This window comes from Mauremys reevesii, linkage group 11 (genome assembly GCF_016161935.1).
Source record: "Mauremys reevesii isolate NIE-2019 linkage group 11, ASM1616193v1, whole genome shotgun sequence".
Classification (NCBI taxonomy): Eukaryota; Metazoa; Chordata; order Testudines; family Geoemydidae; genus Mauremys; species Mauremys reevesii.
This window is the reverse complement of record NC_052633.1, coordinates 48,885,678-48,911,718: the sequence shown is the minus strand read 5'-3', so window position 1 is coordinate 48,911,718 and position 26,041 is coordinate 48,885,678. Positions and strand designations below refer to the sequence as shown.

The window sequence follows — 26,041 nt, the reverse complement described above, 5'->3', positions numbered from 1 at the left end:
ATTAAACATTTAGGGACAAATTCATCCCTGGTGTAACTCCACTGAGTCCAATAGAAATACAAGACGACTGGAATTTTACCATTATAGTTCACCCAACAAAGCAGAAAAGGCCACTAGAGAGAGAGATTGTTAGATTTCCATCCTTTCTTTTGTTCTTCATTCACCAACCTTGATTACTGCTTTTTTCCCCCCTCACTGTCAGAAAGGGTTCTGATATGCCACTGGAAACTTAATTCGCCTTGAAGTAATGGGCGTCTTTTACCCCAGCAGAAAATCTTGTCTTGGGCCGAATCCTCTATGGTCAGTTCATATTGGCAGGTCTTGTGCAGCCCTGCAATTACTCAAACTCCCTGCAGCTTTCCAAACAACCCTATTTCTGAAGGCTTCTGAAGGTTTTTGAATCAGGGGTTTACTCCATCTCTAGGCATGAAGATTTATTATCTCCTCAGTGCACACATCTTGCATTCAGATGGCACTGGGAATGATATGCATATATGGAGGGGAGAATAAACTTTTATCATTTAACTATGTTGTGAAGAAACTATTATATACTATTTCAAAAGCTATTGGAATTGAAAAATAAATGGACAATTGATCTGGACTAAATCTTAATCAGAGATGCAAACAAATAGGTAAGGAAACTGCTTTGCTCTATTCATTGATTACCAGAATTATTTTCAGGTAGTTAACCTTTATTCTGCTTAATACATTTCTCCATCATTGTTTTTCTGCACATCTCAGTTTAAAGATTCTATTCCTTAGTGACACAACCACTTAATTGAACTTGTCATGGAAATCCATGGCTGAGACTGAGCTGCACTGTTCATGTGTCATGTGACGGCATACAATAAAGTCGAGGAATGTTATTTGGAACACATACAAATGTGGATGAACCGTCCCTTGGCTCTCTTGCTGGACTGGCACATGCCGGTTCTGCATAGATGAATGTGTGAATATGTCTATGGTGCTCTAGTTCTGGCTAAACCGGCCATATTATTCCCTCTCCATGTTTAGCTTTTAGGACGGATTCTCCAGAAATCTGCTTACACAGCAGAAAGGTGGCTCTACCTGATTCTGTCCCAGCCCTGTTGCAAGTTAGAGCTGCCTGGTTGGGACTGTCCACCAGCTGGTAAGCACACTCCAGCCATGCCCCTCTGTGCTGGGGGTACAGAGGGTGGGGTATACAAGCCAACAATTCTGGCATTATGTACTGTAGGTCTGCCGGGGTGGTCCCTAGCTGGAACATTCAGGCAGTTTCCATTCTTTGTGCCAGCTGATTTGCATAAAGTGGAGTGGAACTGGGCTGTGAATCTGGCCTGTAATGGTTAATATACTTTAGATATTTGTCCCCTCCTCCTTTCTTTGCATATTTTAAATCCCAAGAAGAAAATCATGCACTTCTTATGGGGGGTCTGAAAGTATTGGAGGTGGAACTCATTACCCACTGCATAAGGAGTCAAACCCCACTGCATTTTGCAGCATCATCTTCTCCTATCCCCGTGGATTTTTCCATTGGCAGAGGCAATGTGGCCCTCAGTTCTCGTTCAGGCAAACGCTTATATAAAGAATCCCAAAGAAGCTTGCCCTAGGTCCTGGGGAAGACAAACAGAACACACTTTGAAGTGGACTAGCACTGCAGACCTAATGTACATATGCAGAGTCTAAATACCACAGTGATGGACACCATAGAACAGTGTTTCCTAAACTGGGTCGCAAACCACCAGTGGGTTACGGGAAGGCTCTAGATGGGTCACAGTCTGCTGTGGTGGAGAGGCCAGGGGAAAGAGTGGGGCTGGAGGGCGAGCTCCACAATTCAGCATTGTGACCTGGTGCATGAGGCTGCAGCGCCACTCAACTATGGCCTGGCTGCCCTTCCAGCATGACAGAAGGGCAGCCACATCAAATCTGAGTGAGTGGCATGGCAACCTGGTGTACAGGGTCTCAGTGCCACTAAATTTGGCCCAGCCACCTTTCTGTCATGATAGAAGAGGGCTGGGCCAGACCTCAGTGGCGCTGTGAGGCCACACGCCAGGTTTCAACACACAGCGTGAGGAGCTGGGCCCAGTCCCACAGGACAGGAGCCACAACCACAGGGTGAGCATGGGATGTGCTCACTCTCAACCCCCCCTTCCCGCTCCAGGGCTCCCCTCTGTACCAGGCCAGGATCAGGGTTGGGGTGTCAGGGTGGAAGGTGCTGCTGTGGGTGGTTGGTGCTCCATCGGCAGGGTAAGGAGGCAGAGGAGAAGGATGCAGGCCTATGATTTTGCATCCCCCCCCACCATGAATTTGGACCTTGGGTGGGTCGAGTTTGGTGGTTCAATTTAGTGAAAAGTTTGGGACCCACTGCCATAGAAACCACAGAGAGATTGTATGGAAATAATAGCCACACAAAATAAAATATTGCTTGTCATCCAATACTAACTATTTCAGCCACACAGAGCAAACTTTTTCAGGGTTTTGGGCATAATTCTTGCTAAAATCCATTTCAACACATAACATTAAAAAGGAATCTAGATTTCTAAATTGTCCATGTACTTATCATTGGCAGCTAACAAGTGTTCTGCATTGCCATAACAGTTGATGTTCCTGGCATGCAAACAGACAAATGAGATAAAAGCATGAAATGCTGTTGCTAGAAGGTTGCAATGTAGGACTACTTTATTTCTGAAAATCCAGACACAACAACTAAAAAGAGAGAGAGCGAGCATGGGCTACTCCCTAAGGCAGAGAAGCACAGCTCATTCTATCTTGCTTTAGGTCGCCTTCTTGCAGACTAGCTCCAACTGCAAGCTTCCCTATAGCCATTTAGCCTGCCAGCAGGACCAGACCCCCCTACCACACACATCCACACTCTCAGAGCAGTAGCTTGCAACTCCAACACATATCCTCAGTTCATCACACTATGGGCTGCTTAGACAATCACATGTAGATGTTTTAGCAGCCGTCTGTCATAATGTGGCTACAGTCATCAACAGACGATTATCATCTATAACGTACTTGCTGTTTGTCACACTAGTGGAGTAGCAGATTATACACCCAGCATGCAATCTTCAACTCCTTAGGGCATCTGTCATAATTAGTAATGTGTGGCTATAATTTTCCAAAATAATGTATATTGTGTGCTGCGGCATACACACTAATAAAAGTCCCTGCTTGTTCTCTTCCTGCATCTGGCTGGGAACTGTTTATTAGCTACATGGGGTATGTAGTCATGAACACTATTTGAAATAGAGTTTGTTGTAGCCCACAGCACACCTCCAAGCTGATCTCCAAGCTGATGGAGAAAGCTTTTTTTGCAAGTCACAGTATCTGCTCCTTTATTGCCCTTGTCTGAGGTCTTAAATTTGAAATCAAATTGATTCCTGTACTTCTTGTTTCCTCTCAGTGTGTGTTTTATAGCAGAAATACATTTCATGGGCTGTAATATTATCAATGCAGGGTCCAGTCATACTATCTTTAGCTACAGGTGAAGTGGGAGCACCACATTGTCAAAATATTAATGAAAAATAGTTTAAAACTATCTGCTGGATGCTTTACTTCTCTCCAATTGTATTTCCAACAGAGACTGAAATAATCCACTGGGAGCTGCATGACCAACATCTACCAATTTTAAATGAAACTCAGGAGGATAAATCTTTACTGGCTAGACATATCTTTGCCTGGTCGCCACCACAGTTGCTTGCATGGACGTGGCATCTGTGGGTTTCATTGTGCTATAGCCTAGTTTAAGCCATCTTCAGTCTTCTTACAATACATAAGTGGAAAGGACTCTAAAATAAAAATGATACGAATAAATGGGACACAGCCCTGGCTGTCATCTACTTTGTTTTCAACAAGGTGTCCATTATCATCACTGAAAATACAGCACATTATTTCCCAAGTATCATAAACTGAGAGTAACTAATGAGATCACAACAAGCCTTAGCATGTGAAGACTCACAGTAGCAGAACTGCAGATGGGAGTAGTAGCCTGTTTCATTAGAGCTAACAGCAATTACAGCCTTGCTCTTAGGAATTTGGGAAATAAATAGAACATGAATTTATGTTTCTGAGCTGGGCCCTTGTGAATCACATAGGATAAATATTCAGGACTAGGGGACAGGACATCCCATGATCACTAACAAACCTGTGAATTGAAAAATCCACATCTGCCCTCCATGTGTGCACGCGCACAGGGAAGTTGTTTGGTTTTTTTCATTATAGATCTGTGAATTTTCAAGAATTGTCTAAGTTTTCTCTGCTACAGATCAGCTAATTTTAATGCCCTGTTACATGTGCTGTTGTAATGTCGACAGACCCAAGTCATTTTTCACGTGGGCTCAAACCTGGGATCTCTGGCGTTTAATGCATGAGCCTCTACTGCATGAGCCCAGGCTGTGGCAGGCTCATAAATTGCTAGTTGGTCTAGGTGCCACTAGAGAGGGACAGAGTGCCACACCAAGCAGGCATGAGTTATAGTACACTCTATGCCAGTGGTCTCCAAAGTGAGGTGTGCAAGAGGATCCTTGGGAGTGTGCGGCTGGAGGCGCACACGCTTTTTTTTTTCCGCCCGCTTTGGAAGTTGGGGCGGGAGTCCGAGCAGCACTGTTTTTTTTTTTTTTTTTTCACTTTGGCAAAAATGGTGGAGCCGGTGTGGCAGGGCGTGCGTGCTCAATTTTTTTTTACTGATAGGAGTGCACGATTGAAAAAGTTTGGAGACCACTGCTCTATGCAATAAAGACTTAATCCTGCTCTCATCAACATCAAGGGGATTTTCCCCATGAATGGTGAGAATTGGCTATTGTACTAAGTTTCTTAAAACATCTGTGGGTTTATAGATTTAGCAGGACGCTCCAGTTCGTCTTGTCTCTGGACTCACAAATTGGGTAGAAGCACTAAAAAGATTTTGATGTGAGTGAACTTTTTCTACCTATGACCTTGGAAGGAAACATAACGGCTACCTGGCCTCTAGATTTGTTCTCCCTGATTTTGGATCTGTGACAAACAAGATATTTGGGAAGGAGGTATGGGATGAGGTGAGCCAATGCTGAGCCAAAGGTTAGATTGCTGTGTTTCAAACCAAAATGGAAGATTTGGAATCACAGATGATAGGTAGATTTTGCACTGATGGTGGTGGTTCAGGCTTGCCTGCTTTAGGCCTGTGTGAAGTAGTTGATTTCTGCCTGTGCAAGGCTGGATAAATTGATTTAAGAGTGTCAAAAGTATCACAAACTTGTGTGTGAACTAAATCAGTTTTTGGTTAAACCACGGCACTTGTAATAGAGACACAGCCGAAACTTTCCTGGAACATATCCAGCCCCACAACACACAAACAAAAGCCCTGTAATGCAGCTAGTTCTGCTACAAGCTGGGCAGGAAGAATGCATGGGGGGGAGGGGAGTTGGCAGGTGGAGATGACGGAGGGAAGGAGGAAGAGAAGGAAAAAAGAAAAAAAAGATTGTTATTTCTATTTTTAAATACTTGGGATTCACTCAGATAGTTCAGTGATCAATGCCTTATACATAACTAGATAGGTGTCACTGTGAGCTGAAAGGGCAGAGGGAGGGTAAGGCTAGGAGCTGTATTTATGCACATGTATAAAACAATTTTCTTGGGGAGGAGGAGAGAGCGCTTGAAGGAACATCTTATCAGGAGGATAGTGGTGTTCTATGTATGCTTTTCTTTTTCATGGGGAAATAAAGGTCAGTCCACTCATATTCTTAATCCACCTTTGAAAGACTCAGTATCTAAAAATTTTGCCTCCACATACATACATGGCTCCATAGGAGTTCTGTGTGTTCACATATCTATACATTGTATGTGCTGTTCCTGGATTTCAAATGAAATATTTGTATCACAGAAGCCAATTGTGAACACTATACTTGCCTAAAAACTTCAAAATTTGGCATATGATATTTTTATGACTATGTAACCTAAGTGCAGACATAGCGCCCAGTATAAAACATTATTATATAACATATTAGAAGTCACACCTCTTTCCTAATGTGGAAAATCTCAACATAGCACTCAGATTTCTCAGCAAAATTGCCCTTTGCGTCAGGGTATAATTTGAACATTTGAATCTGCTAAAATTTTGAATGGTATAAATTACCACCTGTCTCACTTGTGTTTTCAAAATAAGCAAAGTGATTGTTCAAGCTCCACAGTACAGGAGTCTGGGAATATTTGGAAAGCTACATTTTTACTGAGCAAGATAATTAATGCCCTAAAAATAAATCGCCCCCCCAACACTGAAAAAGTTTAGAACCCATCAGTAACTTCAAGCACAATTTATCCTGTGGTGTCTCTGCATATACAGTAGTACTCCTGCACAAGGGTGCCAATAAAGCTGCTCTGTACACGTAAGCTTTATATCATGGTATTAGATCTTAAAATAATCTGATCACCTTTAAAAGGTTACCTCTAAGTCTCTAACCCTACAAAGGTTTATGTATGTGCTTAACTCAGTGGGACTACTCATGTGCAAAATTAAGCATGTGCATAAACTGTTCCAGGATTTGGATTTAGCTGTGCTCTTTAGCAGGAAAATAAAGGTTCAAAGTATCTGAACATCATAGGAGAAGAAAGAATGTCCCATCCCAGCATTGGCAAGTGGGAGGGGAAGAATGTTTGATTGGACTAAAAGGAATGATGCTTAAACTCCCGAATGGGGGAGTGGGAAAGGAACAAAGGGGCCCCTCCTCCTATATCGGTGAGGAACATGCATGAGGGGAGGCGGTTGTCCCCCACTGGACAGCCAGGAAGGGGGGCAGGTAGTGGAAAAGGAATTAATTGTCTATTATTCCCCCATTCCCTCAAATTTAAAACCTGCCCAGCCTTGCAGCAGCCATCTTGCTTTTAGGGTTGTCCTGCCCTCCCTGCCTTCCTATAGTTGTTCTGTGCTTTTAGGATGCTGTTGGCCTGGCTGATCCTCTCTTTTGGGGCTCAGGAAGGAATTTTTCCCCGTTAGGCAAAATTGACAAAAAAAAAATGGCAATTTTTTTGCCTTCCTTGCAAAATTGTGGAGGATCAATTATGTTCCAGGGGCAAGGGGATGTATTATTGGGAGATAATATAGAAAATTGTATTCATTGCAACTTGCAGCTGGAGTCCAGGGTCATAAATGCAAAAAAAAGGGGGGGGGAGCAGCTCCCAGATGTGCCCCTTAGTGGACCTTGTTTTTGTAAAGTAAGAAGAAGGGGAAACCTGCAGTCTTCACAAATGAACTCCACCTTGGTATCCTTTGCCTCCTTCATGAATGAGAGGAAGAGGGGCTTCCGAAGAGAGCTGAGATCTACAGCTAGGCCGAGAGGGTCTCCAGTGAGTTATTGGTGGTAATACAGTGTGTAGCCTACAGAGATGATGCTTGCTTATGTTATATAGAAATGTGTTCAAATGTAAGTAGGCCCCAAAATCTATTCTCTAAAAATAGGTTTGGCAAAAGTCAAGCGAGGCCTGGTAAAATATGAGTAAAATGAAGTGAGACAATTCAGAGACCAGTTAGGGCATAACTCCAGGTCATGTTGTAAACATGGTTTGGTCCTAACTGGTTTTTACAAGTGTTTTAGATGAAATGTGAATGTGTTGGAAAATGCTATCTATATTGATAGTTATCAGTATGGTGTTTATGCGGATGTTAATTAAAATTATACTTAATATTAAATAGCCAATGAGAAAATAGGGAATATTTAATTATGGTAGCAGAATATAGATATGGTAGAAGGTAAATGTAATGTTAATTTTAATGTTAACACCCCTTAATTAATTAAGGGATGTTATTATCATTGATTATAAATAGGGCAGTTTGCCAATTTTAGATAAGTGCACCCATCCATCAAGGTACGAGTAGGGACAGGATTATACCTGTGTGAGGCTGGCAGACAAGGTGCCCTGTCTTGCCAAAGATTTAAAGCCGAGCACTGACAAATTCATTGCTGGAAATCAGCCCGTTTCACCTGTGTGTTAGTACGGTTAAGATGGGTATTGGACTTATAACAATGCATTTAGTGTTTAGACTTTATGAAATGCTTGTAAGTTGCAATGCATTAATTTCACTTATAATATCTTTATCATTTGCTATAAAGTCATATTTCAGTGTTTGCTTTGTAACTGTAAAATATGTTTGTTCTGATACTGTGACCCCAGTCAGAGGGATCATCTCCTGCCCCTTAAGAAGGCCTATCAAAACTCAGTGGGCTGTTGTGGGAAATTACAATACGAAGACTTTGTTAATTGCCCTCTCAAATCCACGAAGAGGTGAGATACAAAAGGGCTCATCCCTTCGGTTTGAATTATGGAAGAAGGAAATAAAAATAGCTGACAAGAAAATATTTCATCTTTTGCTGTTTGGACTCTCACAGGCGGGAGCGATGGAAATACCCTAAAATTGGGGGGAGCTGAGAGGCCTGAACTGTTCCCCCCACTTTCTTCCCCAGGCCCTGCCCCATGCCACCCATTCCCCCAAGACGCTGCCCCCACACCACCTCTTCCACCCAAGACCCCACTCCCCACGCGCTCCTCTCTACCCTCTCCCCCTGTTGTTCACTTATACAGCCAGTAAAAAGTGGAAGGGGGCATGGCTCCCTGGCCCCCCTGTTCCGGCACCCCTGCTCACAGGCCTGGAGCTACGAAAGAGAAGCAGAGATCCCCAGGGTCAACTTGGTTTTGCCCTAAAATACTTACAGAGCTGAAAACTCTGTCACCTTTTGAAACAATTGACTGTAACTCATTTGTATATATGTATTTGCCTACTTTAAACGTAATAACTCTCGTTTCTGTTCTTAGTTAATAAACCTTAGATCGCTTACAATACTTTGTGATCTTTGGCTTATAGCAACCATCTATCACTAAGTCCAGCTTGCTTGGGTGGCAAGACAGACTGGAATGCCCAGGGGGACCCTCTGTGACTCTATAGTAAGACTGTTATAGTGCTTTATAAGTTCACACTTGTTACTAGATTGGGGTCTCTGCCCTGCTTCTTGACAGTCTGCCCTGAGGTTGGCATTCATGGTTGTGAACCACTCCAGACAATGTGAGAGCTCATTCTTCTCATCCAGGGACTCATCATCCTGGCTGCATTTCATCTTCGAACGTGAGCATTGCTGCAGTGTATGGTCTTATTGTAATGCCAGTTTGCTTACCTAGCTATTTTATATAAAGTCTTTCGTTTTATCACTCATTGTGGCATTTCCAATCCTCTACTAAATTAAATTGTCTGTAACTGCCCTGGAGGATCAAACCTTAAAGAATTCGTATTGGTTTTATTCCTTGTCTTTAAACTACTAATCAGGAACACATAAATCAAAGGTTATAGAATGGAGTACTGCAACCTCACACTGGACCCAGCTCAGTGCCTGGTATGTGAGATTTGGGGAAGCTGTCTGTGCAATTTGTTAATTCAGCATGAGATTATGAACACTCTTTATGTATCTTTACCAAGCTGCAAATCCTGTTTTCAATGTGCAGCACTCTGCCTTTGGAATTGCAGTCTGACATGGAGGTAGAAAAGGGAAAGGGACAACAACCAACCAGGAGAACTAGTTTATCTGGGGAGAGGTCACCTAGCAACAAATTCATTTGGTGAGGGTCTGGGATCACTGGGAGAAGATGACCCAGGAGTCACTTGACGGAAGGACGGTTGTATAGGACAGTCAGAAGCTGATCTATTTGCTCTCTCCCGGGACATTTTTCACCAGCATGAGAGGAGGGAAGCTGTTGCAGGAGTCAGATAAACTGGGAAGGTGCTGCCAACCTGAACACAAATGTTCCCCCAAAGACTCCCAAGGGAGTGAAGGCAAATGCCTGTAGGGTTTATTTATTTTTGTATAGTTCTGTATTTTTCATGTGATTCAGTAAAGAACAACCACAGTGTAGAACTCTGGCCAGTGTCTGTGTGTGTTATATCCTACAACTTTCACATGCCTCCTGAGAGAGTTAAACTGGAGCCTCGGTGATTCACACCTTTGGTGGTATTCTGGAAAAGGGTGTGTTTAGGCTGCTGGGATATCTTGGGTGTCAATGGTGGATTTGGGGGCCTAGACAAGTGGAGTGACGGGCTCTATTTCCATGAAGGGATAACAAAGTGTGTGCCCAGGAAATGGGCCAGAGAGGCCAAGGGAGCAAACACTGTGTCAGCCTGCTCAGACTTACAGAAGCTTAAAAAAACCTGGGGAAACAGAGGCTGGGTCCCTATGCAGTCTAGTGAGTGGCCAAAAGAGGGAACTCAGTTGGAGCCGTGACAGATGTCTAACACCCCACCCTAGTGTAAGTTAATAAGGTTGTGCCCTGCTGCGTAAATCCTGCCCCATCTGAAAATGATGACATCATTCTTACCTTATACAAACAGTCTGTGTGCAGGAAGTCAGAATACCAAGCTGTTGCTACCATTCACAATCTGCTCTCCATACCTGTCTGATATTTTGGGCTGTTGTATACATCCATGTTCTGTGCCATTAGAGAATGTGGTTGAGTGGAGTAAATTGCTTTACATGTGCCATGGTGTCAGGGAAGAAAGGGAATCTTTCATTTGTTCCTGTGGAAAAAATAAAAATGTAATAGTTATTTCTGTAGGTGAAATAGGATTTATAGACATTATGAAGTACATTTCAAACTCAGTCCTGTGACAAAAGTAGATAGAAATCAGGCCTTCAAGGCCCTACTATCAGTAAATGTAAGAGAGTCTCATTTAAGAAAATAACTGGAAAGTTAATTAGAAGGCAAGGTTCCATGTCACAGATTATTGGCTACAGGGAGGAAACACTTTTTGCACAGAAACTTCTCAAACACAGGAAGAATGATAGGTCTGACCTGAAAAAACAGTTACTGTCTAAGGTGGGAAATATTAGCAAATAATTAAGTGGGGTTTTGCAACAAAGACTAGCATACAAATGAAGGGTAGTGACTCTAAAAAATGTATGAAACCTATAGATTAGACTTTAGTTAGGATAATGGATTATCTTTTCCTAGGGAGGGTGTAATGTTAGAGGATTTTACAATACTGGAAAATGCAAATTATTTCAGCTTTTCAGAGGTTGTTTTTGTTACAATGGAGGTTTGATAATGATGAACCATGTTCTCGCACAAGTATCAGAGTTCAGTTGGTAGATAGGTTAATTAACAGCAAAGAGGGAAATCAGGTTGAAGTATTTCCTACACAGGAAATGGATAATCTTTCAGATAACATATGTAAATCAAATTATACATATTAGTTTAAGAAATGACTGACTTTATTAAAGACTGAATTGTGACTTTGCCACAAATCTCAAGGAAGGGGCAGCAGATTGTTGCCTTTCCTCTGGAGCAGACAAGGAAGCAATTTGTGTCTAGGAGAATCACAACCTGCTTCCTGTTCAGACCTGATTTTAGGGAGAAGTAACCAGTGCCAGTCCTATACTAGGCACAGTATATTTCCCCTGGTACGCTGGCATGCTTGTTCTAGCCAGTGCTTTTGGGGGACGAGGGTGGAGCCAAGACTGTGCGTATGGGAAGAGTATAGTGATTCCATGAGCCTGTTCTCCTCCCCATGATGCAAGTCATGAGAGAATAAGAGAGCATCTTAACCCCCTTACAACTTGGAGCTGCTGTGTAAACTGGATCTCAAGCTGGCCCAGTGAAAATAGGTACTAAGACTAGGGTATAATAAGCAATGACGCTTAGGCATATTAACATGAGAAGGATGCGGTATAATGGGTATCACTCTGATTGTGAGAGAAATGAGTGGGTAGGGCCATAGAGCTTATCTTCTCCTCCAGGGCATAGCTGGCCTATGTGTTTATGGGGGCGGGGCTTATAGGAACCCTGCCCTTGGGCTCCAGGCAGCATTGTGCCTCTCTACCCTTAAGGACTCCAGTTCTACCTTGCTCCCTGTCAAGCGCTATAACATTAAGCCACAATTGAATACAAATATTAATGTTTGTAACCCTACTAAGCCAATTATATTCTGCACAGAGGGACTGAGAGATGGTTAAAACAAACACCAATGGAACATGCCTAGTAAGTGAAATTATGTTTCTCCCTCCCCCCCAACCTCCGTCCAGATGTAAATAAATGTTTCATTCTTGGATAGCCCCAAAGGCAAAGATGACAATCTGAAAAGGAGGAAATTAGAAGGTGGGCAACTATAGATAACATGCTGTCACCCAAACAAAGCCAAAACACAAAGACAATTACAGGAAAATTTCTGCTGAAACATGAGGAAGAAAAAAAAATCAGAGTGCATGTTAAAAAGAAAGAAGATACTACAAGGGAGACGATGAAGCTAAGCTGAAATAGGCAAATGGAACTGCAGAATGGGAAGAGATACTGTGGTGACAGAGTCAGTGTTTTTCCTTAATTGTCAAGATTTTTCTGAAAACCTTGTTATAATAGAATTATGCTTCTTTCTCTGTTTTGGTTTTGAAGACAGACATTTTCACAGCTTGCTTAACCCATAGTGGCTAAGTAGATGCCAGAGACGACTCTTGAAGGCACAGCTATACAGCTCCCAAACTATAGTACTGTATGACTAGTGTCAGTGTATACTTGCACTAAGAGCAAAAATAGCACATCCCATGTAGTGATTCTTGAGCTCTAAAGAGATTAGGAAGCAATTCCTTAAATTGGTGTTCCATTTAACACCAGGTTCACTCAGCTTCTAGCTGAAGGTGAATGTGTTTTTTGGGACTTATATTCAGCTTTAGCTGCAAGAGTTTGTGTATGAACCTCAAAACCTGAGTAGGAGTACAGAATCTGTTCTGTGATGCCTGTTGCTAGGGAAACCACTTCCTTTGTCTGCTTTGTTCCGAACAGTGGTTTATTTAGGGACTTTAAATGATGCAAACCATATTGGGGCATCTGGAAAAAACGGTGTAATGCCTTTATATAAAAATATTATTGTATAATGAATAATGCTATAAGTACCTAAATGAGTATTCACTTACACATATGCCATCAATCCATTTTAGACTTGAGGAGGGACTAATTCATGAAAAAGCTATTAAGGTGCATTGGAATGTATTTATTTGAAAAAAGAAACTAGAGGAGCAAAACAAACAAAGTTTTCTTTCTGATTAAAAACATATATAAAAAAAGTGATGATCAGAATGCAAAATTCCTTCGGGGTTTGTGTGTCAGGCTTGATTATGCTCTGTTACACAAGTCTGAATCAAGAGTGACTCCATGGATATGTCTACACAGCAAAGAAAAAACCCACAGCTGGCTTATGCCAGCTGACTCAGGCTCACAAGGCTCAGGCTGTGGGCTGTTTCATTGCTGTGTAGACTTCCAGGCTTGAGCTGGCATCTTTGCTCTGGGACCCTCCCATGCCTGACTAAGAAGGGGAAGAGCATTTTTCATGCACTGACTTACTAACTTAGTGAGATGAGCTTTAAACTAAATTTGAAGGGGAAACGTCTCAAAAGCGCACAGTAAGCATAAAAAAGGGACTTGAACAGAGAGTTACATGTTGGGAGTGACGTGGAAAATTAGAATAGGGACATTTGAGAAATAAGAGTGAAATTAGGGAGGGAATCTGCTCAACATCTTAGATCTCTATTCCCCATACTCCTTGCATTTGTGTATAAACAGGAAGAACTGGAAGTATTAGTGTGTAAGCTAAATTATGTCTTAATGACATCACAAAGACTTAGTGGGAAAAATCTTATGACTGGAATATTGGTATGAAAACACATAGCTAAGTCAGGAAGTACAGGCAGAGAAAAAAAGAGAGGTGGTGTTACATTATAGATCAAATATATACACACTTATTCTGAGGTCCAGAAGAAGGTGAGAGGCAGACCAGTTGAAAGTCTCTAGGTAAAGATGAAAGGAGGTGATGTCATGGACATGGCTGGAATCTATTATTGACCACCAAATCAGGAAGCGGAGGTGGATGAGGCATTTCTAGAGCAAATATCCAAGACACAAGCCTGATAATACTGGGGGACTTTAACTACCCAAACATCTGTTGGAAAAGTAATACAGCAAAACACAACGTCCAATAAATTCTTTGAATGTATAAGGGACAACATTTTGTGTCAGAAAGTGAAGGAAGTAACCAGTGGACAACCTCCCTAATATACAGACTTGCTGAGTGAACTCTCTACTTCTGCATTAATGGCAAAAGTGACTGTCTAATAGAAATGTGTGGAAAGCAATATGAGGATATCTGGTCACACATGAAACTATTGCATATATTTTCAGTTTAGTATATATTAGTCCCTGATACTTGTAGATTATGTTCTTACTTGTTTGTCTATTTAGTCACTTTAATAATTAATATCTTGCATGACCTTTAGAGATTCAGGGGTTTCCTCCCCCGCTCAGGTTTTGCAAATAATGAACATTGAACTTCATTATTTATATGCTATTTCCACTTTATCTATTTATATATGTTTTGTTTCATTGTATACTTATATTTTATATATAAATAATAAAAAGAAAGTTTAAAAAAGTGGAGGAAGTAACCGGGAGACAGCCATTTTAGACTTGATTCTGACCAACATGGAAGAATTGGTGTGAAGGTGGAAGGCAATATAGGTGAAAGTGATCATGAAATGATAGATTTGCTGTTTCTAAGGAAAGGAAAGTGTGACAGCAGCAGAATAAGGATAATGGACTTCAGAAAAGGAGACTAAAACTCAGAGAATTGACAGATTTTCTTCCCATGGGATCCTACCTAAGAGATAAGGGAGTTCAGGAGAGCAGACAGTTTCTCAAGGAGACAATATTAAACACACTACTGCTAATTATTATGATGCAAAGGAACAATAGTAAGAGGCCAATGTAGCTCGATCAGGAGCTCTTTAATAACCTGCAAATACAAAAGGAATCTTACAAAAACTGGAAACATGGAAATTCTTATAAGTTGGGTGCACAACTGGTTGAAAGACCATACTCAGAGTAGTTATCAATGGTTAGCTGTCTAACCCAGATGGCCCAATCTAACTGGGTCCTGCACTATTCAATATTTTCATTAATGAGTTGGATAATGGAGAGGAGAGTATGCGTACACAATTTTTTTATGAGACCAAGCTGCGCTATGAAGTGCAGGATTAGAATTCAAAAGGAACTGGATAAACTGGAGAATTGATCTGAAACCAACATGAAGAAATTCAGCAAAGACAAGTGCAAATACTACACTTTGAAGGGTGAAAAATCAAATGCACAAAAATAAAATGGGGAATAACTGGTTGGGCAGTAGAACTGCAAAACAGAATCTGGATGTTACAGTGGATCACAAATTTAATATGAGCAAACAGTTGCAAAAAAAGCTAATATAATTCTGAGGTGTATTAACAGGAGTGTCATACATAAGATGTGGGCGGTAAGTGTTCTGCTCTACTTGGCACTGGTGAGGTCTCAGATGGAGTACTGTGTCCAGTTCTGGGTGCTACAATTTAAGAAAGATGTGGACAGAGTGGAGAGAGTCCAGAGAAGAGCAACAAAAATAATAAAAGGTTTAGAAAATCTGACCTATGAGGTTTAGTATGCAGGGGGGAGGGGCGCTGGTAACAGTCTTTAAATATGTTAAGAGCTGTTACAATCAATTTTTCTCCATGTCCATCAAAGGTAGGACAAGAAGTAATCCATTTAATCAATAGCAAGGGAGATTTAGGTTAGATCTTAGGAACATCTTTCTAATATAAGAATAGTGAAGTGCTGGAATAGTTTATCACGGGAGGGTGTGAAATCCCCCTCATTGGAGGTTTGTAAGAACAGATTGGACAAACGCCTGGCAGGGATGGTCAGCTGCTTCAGACCCAGGGGCTGGACTTGCTGATCTCTCAAGGGCCTTCCAGCCGTACGTATCTACGGTTCTCTGATTATGACTCCAAATGGAGTTATGTAAGTATAAGAAAAAAGGGTCAGAGAGAGGAGAATCAAAACATAGTATTATAGATGGAATGGTACAAAAAATAGGCCCAATCATATTTTTAAATTTCTTTGTGACAGATAGGACAATTTCCTGCAATATGTTTGAAAGACCTTATTGTATTAAGTGTACGTATTATTGTGGGCCAGGATTGAATGTAACCTCCCCAGGGAACAAATGTGACAGATGTAATACCTGGAAGTTCAAAAGAAAATGTGCCAGACAAGTATGGACTTTTTGGACAAGAATGGTTAAATGGATTTCATGGAGAATCACAATGCAAATTACCCAACTCAGGTTATGCTAAAACCCATCCTTTTAAAGCTATGGCCTGAGAAGAGGGTGATTTTCTGTTGATTACAGAAGGCCAAGATCAAAGGCTGAAGTTCTATAATGAAACTGCTGATCTGCCCACCCGGGTTCTGGATTTAATACTGATATGAAATTGTAAGCATGGGGAAGACCCAGTTGTGGGTACTGAAGTATTGAAACCTACCTGAGTCCTATGCTGGAGTTGGGAGTGACTTCTGGTAAGCTTTTAAGCATGGATGTAGGTTATTTTATTATTTTCTCTGTAATGTTTTACCTTAAGAATAAATGTGCTAGCTTAGAAGGAGCTGTGTGGTAACTTATAACTGAGGGCAATACACTGGGCATAGCCTTCAGAGCGAAAGCAAAGCCCCAAACCATACTGGCATGTTTAGGATACTTGATGATGAGGTACAACAACAGGTTCATTGGTATGAATTTCTCTTTTACAATGTCATATATGCACACCATTCATATTGTTTGTCTGGCTTTTCTATTTTGTGGCTAATATATTTGTAATTGCAGGTTCAGCTTTCTATTTCAATTTTTGCATGGTTGGACAAACATTAGAAAAGCATATACTTTTGACATTCTTTAGACTGCTTTCCCCTGTGCAGAGAAGGGATGCTCCAAGATCAAAAGCAATAACTATGCTTATCCATTCATAAAATCTTAAGAAAAAATTAAACTGCCCAAACTGCAGCAAGCATCCCGAGGATTGCCCTCCAACCAAAACGTTCGTCTAAGCTGCAGAACTGCTTTTATGCCGGAGCCTGTGTAAGATGTGGGGTGATTTTGTGATGTATAAAACTATCCATTTGTGGCTAATATGAAAACAGCAAATGTATTTCATTTGTGACATACTGTAAAAACCAATTTGCAGTCTTGGTGCCAGAATGCAAGACACACAGGACCACTTAATGGATTTATATGGCCCAAGTGACATATTCTGCTTTCTTTCAAGAATAAAATTGCTAACCCTTATGTATAGCCAGTGATATAGGCATATAGGTAAGAAATGGGTCTGAATTAAGGCAGTAACACAAAAGCCTACAGATCTGAAACCTGTAAGACTATAGCTTAGCCACAGTAACTGAAGTTGAAGGACTAAAGCCTTAGCATAGGTAACCAACCCATACATGACCTTATAGTATAAGATGTGTATACTAATAAGTTTGAGGTAGAAGATTTAGTGATCTAAAGAAGGAGGAGACCCCAACGTTAGTATAAGATAATGAAAAGGGACTGAAACCCCTATGGAATCTAGGTGTTAGCTAACCTATGATAAAAGGTACATGGCCTCTTACATTTCAAAGAGATTTCCTGGAATCTGCCATGCCAAGGACTGCTTAAGGGTAACCTTACCTCTTACAGGCTCTCCAGCAAGAGATGATGTGAGTATGAGATTGCTTGACACTCTATATAATTTCTCCCTACTTTGCTATGTTGTATTGCTTGTGATATTACTAATTGTGCTAATAATAAAAGTATTACAAATTCAAAAGGTCATATTGAGAGTGTCTCTCCTGCATCTACCAGGGTCCACACTCCCAGAGTAAATCTGTGGCTGATCTAGAGGCAACTGAACTCTGCCAAACCATGGAATGTTAATTGGAAACTGTACATAATACCTAACCAATAGATCAGGAAACACATGGTAACAATGATAACATTCCAAATGTGAACTGAATGCAAGATTTTCTCCCTGAGTCTGCACATAAACTGAAACAATAGTTTAGATGTGCTCTCCTCTGCCTCTTATTAATTACATTAGGGTGTTAACGCTACAGACTGTTGATGAGACTTTAAACGTCAGCATTAACTATTTCATTGCTGATCATTTTAGCAGATGGGACAGGAAAGTGAGTGGGAGTGGTCCAAAAAAAAGTAGAGGTGGCATTGGGAATTGCTTCAAGGAAGAATATGCAGCTAGAAAGCAGGAGGAAGACGGTAGAGAAACAGAAAGGAGAGTGAAAAAGAAGAGAAACAAAGGGAAAAAGTAGCATTGATGCTAAAGGTAAGCATGCTTTCCCTCTGAGCAATATTAAGAGCGGCAACTTTTGTGGGATTGAGATCCTAGCCTCACTGAAGTCAATGGCAAAACTCCCACTGACTTCAATTATCTTTCAACAAACCTCCTGGGGACATGGGTCAGTGTTCACATTGCACTCCACGTCAGTACCTGGCCTGGGCCAGGGAAGTTAATGATCTACCTAGCAGACCCAATTTGATGCTGAATCTTGGTCATGTGCCACCTGAGGCATGTATTACATATGCTAAGACAACCAAAAGCTCCTATTGACATTAGTGGGAGACTTGCTGTGGCTTGAGGGTAATACAGAGACAGTGGCGGCTCCAGGCACCAGCACTCCAAGCGCTTTCCTGGGGCAGCAAGCTGCAGCGGCCACCCTGCCGGTCCCTGCGAGGGCAGCAGTCAGGCAGCCTTCGGCGGCGTGCCTGAGGGAGGTCTGCCAGTCCTGCAGATTCAGTGGCTATTCGGCGGCGAGTACGTCGAAGCAGCAGGACCGGCAGACCTCCTGCAGGCAAGCCGCCGAATCCGCAGGACCGGGGACCTCCCGCAGGCAAGCCGCCAAAGGCAGCCTTCCTGCCGTGCTTGGGGCGGCAAAAAAGCTAGAGCCGCCCCTGTACAGAGAGCACCACAAAAAGTGCATTCTAGTTTTAAAGGTATTAGAAAGTCCAGTGATGATTCCATACTTGACATTGGAAATACAGCTGGAACCAGTAATACCTCTAAAATTGGAATTAACTTTTTAGTAGCACCTACTGTGTGCAATCCTAAATTTGGATAACGGCTTACAGACCAAATCAGAAATGGAATCCAGTCCCTCTCACTGAATGGGTTTGACTGTCCTGTTAGTAGGTTTTAATGCTAGTGAATATGAGAGACAAATAGTTAAACTGACCTATATCATCCCTCACGTTTAACACCGGAGCACTCAAAAAGAGGAAGTCTGGTCTTCTTGTCAAAAATCTGTATTTTTACAATCTACAGGAAAAAAGGGAGAGAGAGAAATTAATCCCCTTAAGCATGTACGGTGAAAAATAAAACCTGTGTAAGAATGTTAGATTGGGTTCAAATCTGAAACAGTTAACAAGTTACATTAATACCAACTAAGATTGGCCTAATCACTACAGCTTAATGGAATCTCACTGTATTTGGAACTAGCTTTCCCTGTTTATTTTTGGGTTCAATTCAAGATGCTAATGCTCATCTTTAAGATACTACATAGTAAGATACAGAAAGGGGCAGCCTTTCACCCTATATACTAGCATACTAGGATTCTTGCCATTGGCTGCTGGGATCAAATACTCTGCATCTATCTGTAAATAGGCATCTAGCTACTATGGTGATAATTGCTCTTTACTATATTAAATTATATACAATATAGTATTTTGGGACCTGTCTAGATTATTGGGCCTGGTCTGGTAACTATTTTCTTTTAATTTACTGTATCCTATTCAGTCTTATAGTCATGTGTTAAGGGTGTATCTATGGAGAGACCTTGTGTGCATTGCCACCGACAGCAAGGCTTGCAGAACTAGAGACTTTTAAGGGGAACCATTAGGAACAGCAACATGCTCAGACTTGAAATCAAACAGTTTTATCACTGATTTTCTGGTAATTCAAACTGTTCCTGTGCATTAGCCACTCACCTGGCCTACCTCTTTACAGAGGAATTTTCAGTAGGAGAGTATACTCCTAGTTAGGACTTGCTCTACACTCCAATACAGCCATAGTCACATTCAGACCCAAACACAGCATCTACAAAAGTCAGCTCAAATCAGTGTGTGGCATGCAGCAAAGGCTTCTGTTCTGCCATGCAGATGATAGATGAGAAGATAAATATGCATGTATATGGGCCCACTTTTAAAAATAATTTTACACCCCATTCAAACCAATGGATGCCTTTAAACATAATTGTAAAATAAGAATGGGACTTGCTCCTTTGAGATCTGGAAAACATGTTGTTACAAATCTGGTGGAGCTTCGCTTGCTGGACACTCAGACTGCTGAGCAGGAATCCAAAAGCTGAATCCTTGCTGGGCTGGGCAGAGTTTAGGCCCTGTTCCTGGCTTTGAGACTTTAGGTGTGCACTCCAGGTGTAGTCCTCATATCTGACACCCTTCTTGGCAGTGGGAACCACACAGCTCAATTGCCTAGCTGCAGAAACTAGTGCCATCTTCCACAAGTATCCCAGCAACTCTTATGCATTCTCCAGAATCCCGCCAAAATCCAAGCCTTCTGGTTTACAGCTTCTCTCTTCAGGGGCACGCAGTAGTGAAACCCAACACACATAAAGACTTCATATAGGATCCTAACCACAAGTCATTCCTCACTTATCACAAGATAAAGAACACAGACAAAATCAAAATACTAAACACACCTATACACACTTTCTCTGGCTCAGTTTCCTCATTACTATGGAGAGTTCTTCAGACGTAGGGCAGAGTCCTCTAAGGAATCCAGGATCTGTTCTCTTCCAATGACTGCTGACTCTTTTATAACCTCCAGCTCCCTTTTGTCAGGATACTTCCTGATCAACCTTATCAAATGATCAGAATGCCCCACTGAGTGATCTGTTGCTCAGTTAACCGACTTGGGCATCCTGGTTCCTCTGGGTAGGAGCCACCCTATTGTCCATGGTGGTTTCATTTCAGTGGTAGGGCACTTAAGTTAATGACCCTTTATTGTTAGTTTTATGCTACCATCTCTTGGAATTTCAGTCAAACACAGAGGTAAAAAAAACAGATAGGGCAAAGAAACAGCACATTCAAAACTGAGTTTGCAGGTTGATAAAGATACCTACTAAATTCATAATCTCACACAGAATAAATAAATTGTACAAAAATGAACTCCCCAGATGGTCACTCACGTCTCATAGTGAGAGACTAAAGAAACTTAATTTGTTTATCCAAGAGAAGACTAACAGGTGACTTGCTCACAGTCTACAAGACCTGGGGAAGAGATTTCTGAGAGCAGAGGGCTCCTTAATCTAGAAGAAAAAAGCAGAACTAGTGACAGACCTGAGACCTAGGAAGTGTAACAAATTCAAAGGCTTATATAGAAATGTGACCAGAAAGGCACTGATTTTGGGGGGAGTAATTGTTAAGTGGGCTTCCTGAGAATCCTTGAGGAGTGATTAATGCAATGTACACAACCCCAGTTAGGCAAAAACCCAGCCTTTTGAAGCTATGCCTTGATGAGAGGGCCATTGACTGGAGATTACCAGTGTCCAGAGACAGGAGATCAAAGGCTCAAGTTGTATAAAGAAACAGCTGAACTGTTCAGTCGGGGTCTGGTTCCTGATTTAAAAACTGACATAAATTTGTAACCAAGGTTGCAAACCGAGTAAGGGAGTTTGAAAGACTGACAGTTACCAGAGCCCTAAGCTGGAGCTAGGGGTGACCTCTGCTAAGCTTTTAGCATGCATACAAGTTATTTTATATGTTATTTTTGTAATACTTTTGGTCTAAGAATAAATGCAGTTTGTTTGTGAAGGGTGTTTGGCAATTGGTGTACACTGTTACAGCACCTGGAGAAAGAGTTAACCACAGGTCCTGGACCTTGGTCAGATCTCCTGGAAATTCGCAGTGAGGTGAAGACGGGACAGCAAGCCTAAACTCCCAGTCTGAAGGGAGAGAGAGACGAGTCTCCATCCCAAGAGAGTTGATGGCTGGGGAGCCAAAAACCCTCAGAGGTGCCCTCAGAGAAGACCAAGAGGGGGAATCAAAGATGCAGTTAACCCTGAATCTGACATACCTAGATTCAAGTATCAGAGGGGTAGCCATGTTAGTCTGGATCTGTAAAAAGCGACAAAGAGTCCTGTGGCACCTTATAGACTAACAGAAGTATTGGCGCATAAGCTCCATGAAAGCTTATTCTCCAATACTTCTGTATACCTAGGTTCAGTTGTCTGAAGCTGAATTTAGAAAATTAAAACTTTACATGTGATTAATAGTCTGAACATTGAGGATAATCAATCACTGGAAGAATTTACCTAGGGATGTGGTGGATTTTCCATCACTTGAAGTCTTTAACTACATATTTTTAAATACATATGCTATAACTCAAACAGAAGTTATGGGCTTGATGCAGAGATAATTTGTTGTGGTTCTTTGGCCTATGTTCTACAGGAGATCAGATTATATGATCATAATATTCCCTTTCTGGTTTTAAAGTCTATGAATCTGTATTCATTAGTCTTTATATTAATTATATTAATACAGACTAATACTGGCTGAATACAGAATCATAGAAATGTAGGTCTGGAAGGGACCTTGAGATGTCATCTAGTCCATCCCACACATGCTGATGCAGAAACAAGTAAACCTAGACCATCCCTGACAGATGTTTGTCCAGCCTATTTTTAAAAACCTCCAATGATGGGGATTCCACAGCCTCCCTTGATAACCTATTCGAGTGCTTAACTATTCTTATATTAGAAAGTTTTTCCTAATATCTAACCTAAATCTCCCTCACACTCGATGAAATGGATTACTTCTTGTGCTACTTTCAGTGGACATGGAGAACAATTGATTGCCGTCCTCTTAACATTTGAAGAGGTATCGAGCCCCCGCCCTTTTCTCAAGACTAAACATCCCCAGTTTATTTTTAACATGACCTACGAGGAAAAGTTTGCTAAATCTTTTATAATTTGTATCCAGACCTCTATTAGCTCCTGCATGTGGAAACTGCATGCTGGCCTGACCAATTCTAAAAATGTACAAGTTGTTGTAATAAAAACAGTAAAGTAGCTGTTCAGCAAGAATGCAGCCAGGACCCTGCCCCTTCCAGTGTGCCTTGTTAGTAAATATAGTCCCCTTCTCCTTTTTGTATATGAAATTTAATCACATATTAACTGTTCTCCCCAAATCTGTATGGTAGTAGCAAAGAGTGTGTTTCTAAGGCCAGGGAGCTGGTTTTTAATCTGTGAGTGAGCTGCATTCAGGAATGTAATGTGACCAGATACTTGAGCAGTACTTTATTGTGGCTGGTACCGCCAAATCTGTGAGGAAAATAGATGTCTATTGAAAAGACCTCTCACAATACAGAAATATGATCTAAACAAGTCTGGGTGATTTGTTAAGGAGTGCCTAAGATTTTGTTATTTTTTTTATTGATAAGAGGTACTTGTTGCAGGGCTGGCCCCCAAATCTTCATGCAATAATCATCTTCCATATCATGACTATTCTTAGTGCTGCAGGCAAGTATAAGCAGTGCTAGAGTGAGGATGGCATTTGGGTACCATGGTAACAACTTTCCTTTTCTCCCCTGTGTTCTGGATTTTGCATTTTGAAATTAATTATTCAGTGTTGAAGCAACAGCAAAAAGAGAGACTCCTTTCCCCCCCCCCCCAATATAGCCAGGAAGAGTCACGTCTCCCAGGTTTCTAAGAACAGCGATAATAAAAATTGCTTTGTTGTATGGTGGTTTATGATTTTGTTTCAGAGGAACTATTTATGCATATTCAGACAATTCAGGCTATTTAACTGAGCTGAGAGATTTTTTTTAAATTCTCTTTCAACAAAAGTTTTTGATAGATGTAAAGTTTGTTGTACTGTAGCAACATTGTGCATGATCCCATTGAATCAGAAACCTAACTGGGCCAGATTTTGATTATAGGACCCTATCTTGCAATGGATCTATGCAGGAAGATCCACTGACTTCAATGGAAATTTGTGAGGGTATAGTAGTGCACCCAGAAGGATCTGATTGCAAGCCTTTAGTCACACTGGTGTCAGGGCAGAGGAATTCCATTGATCTCATTTTTTAAATTATTTCAGTTGAGTTTCTCCTGTTTTACAGTGCTGTAATTAAGTGCTTTAGTCTGTGCCATTATTGTTAAAAATTATAATTCTGCCTGGCAAGTGAAATGTCTTTCTTTCCCTTTTTTTGTTTTTTAAAATGTAGAATTGTGTTTTGATTTGGGTTTTTGCAATTATTTCATCCACATTTGAAAGCTACAAAACAGGCCCGTTTATGCTTATGTAAATTAGTGTTATATGATGGTAAAATAAAAGTCCTTTTTGTAAACATTTTTTCAAGAATTTGGGGCTATAAAGCAAAGTGAAAGACAAATTTCTACTACTGTTAGATATGCCTTAATATTTATTTCCTTAACATTCTAGAGGTATTAATTTCTACTGAAAGCTGATCTCATCAGTGAGCTAAATCGCCTTGAAGTGGAACCTGGCATTTTTTCCATGTTGTTTTATTCTTTCACGAAAGGCAGCATGACATTCCGAGGAGAGGGTTTATTGAAAGAGCGGTGCATTTGATGTGACTGATACATCATTTGTCTTCAGAAATCCAATTTCAGCCATTTCCTGCAGCAGCACCAGGGAGCCCTGAGTGAGTGTTGGGTCTGCAAGCCCCTCTGCTGCTTCCCACACAGAAGAAACTAGTTTCAATGGCACCAAGCTCCACCTTCCCATTCCCATACTGTTCCCATGGTCTGTGAAGAGAGGAATGTAGCAGCTTCTGTGGCGCCTTATAATGCTTCCTTGCCCCAGTAAATCCCTGATACACAGTCACTGGCAGCAAGAACAGAAACGGGGGCCTACCTCTGTAGTCTCTTGTACCATTCCATCCACTGATTGTCTTGGACTCTAGCAACTATTACAATGCACAAGCCCCGATTCTAACACTCTGTCCCTCTTTTTCCTCACCTCCTCCTTTCCTTTCTTGCCTCTGTTCTGATCTCTTCTTCTTCTTCCCCAACATATGTACCCCTCTTTTTGCTGCTGTTAAACTCATTCCTTCCACTATTTCACTTACCTTCTTTTATACCTTACATTTTCTTCATCTCTACCAACACATCTGTTTATTGATGTAACCTTGCTGTCTTATGCCTTACCTACCCTAGCATTTGCCAACACTTGTCTACCGTTAGACCACAAGTTCTTCAGAGCAAGACCTCATCAATAACTTTGTAAAATGCCTGACACGCTAATGTTACAAAATGTTAATGAACAAATGTTAGCTAAAAAAAATAAAAATAGAATAAAACAACAACAGTGTTCAATTCTGAGACCTTGTTCATGCTGAATAGTACTTTATTCTGCAACAAAAGCAGTGCAATTATTAGTGGCATTAGGGTGGCAGAATCAGGCCTTTAAGTAGGAATATAGGAATTGCCAGACTGGATCAGACCCCAGATCCAGTATCTTATCTTCATCAGTAGCCAGTACCAGATGCCTCAGAGGAAGGTGTAGAAAATCTCCTATTCCCTAACAGAGATTGACTTATACCCTGAAGCAAATGCTATTGCAACTGAAGCAGAGCACCTGCTGGTGCTGCCTTTGGGGCAGTGCAACTCCACATGGCTGTTTATTATTTTTCAGTCAGAAGCAGTAGACAAAAGGCTCAGTGTTACATGCCAGAACTTTTATAGTCTTAGGTTAGCTGATCTACACAAGGGTACTTACATTTTTGTATTGACCCCTGTGCAATGTGAGGTTACAGTACTTACCCTGTTGGTTCTATATCAACAATAATTAAATAACTAGTTACATTAAATAGTTTAGCACATGAGTATTAAGCTCAGTAATAATAGAAATACTGTCCTATGCGATTCTAGTAAATAAATTGTCCTATTTCTATTTTCACTTCAACAGCTATCTTAAAAAAGCTAGATGAGGCTACACATCCACAGTGGTCCTTAGCAAAGAGCCTAGTATTGACTAGATTATCTGGAACATTCAATGAAAAAAAGGCCCTACCTAAATCCCTTTATCCATGGACTTGCTGAAAAGCTCGCATTTAAAATTATTTTGCTTGTCACCAATATGGAACTGGAGTGGCTCCAGGCATCAACATGCCAAGCATGTGCCTGAGGTGGCAAGCCACAGGGGGCGCTCTGCCGGTTGCCGTGAGGGTGG

General features: G+C 41.2%; 1 long non-coding RNA gene across 3 annotated transcripts in view; it reads right to left on the bottom strand.

The window, feature by feature from the left end:
- LOC120374771 overlaps positions 1 to 26,041 on the bottom strand; it is a 185,613-nt gene that overhangs the window by 95,999 nt on the left and 63,573 nt on the right. The window contains exons 3-5 of one of the 3 annotated variants that reach the window (XR_005586237.1): positions 19,063 to 19,145; positions 10,386 to 10,510; positions 3,528 to 3,770 (exon numbers count right to left, since the gene is read on the bottom strand). This is a non-coding gene — a long non-coding RNA (uncharacterized LOC120374771). Of the gene's footprint in view, positions 1 to 3,527; positions 3,771 to 10,344; positions 10,511 to 19,062; positions 19,146 to 26,041 lie in introns of those variants that run through there. The other 2 variants (XR_005586238.1, XR_005586236.1) reach the window with 2 other exon arrangements.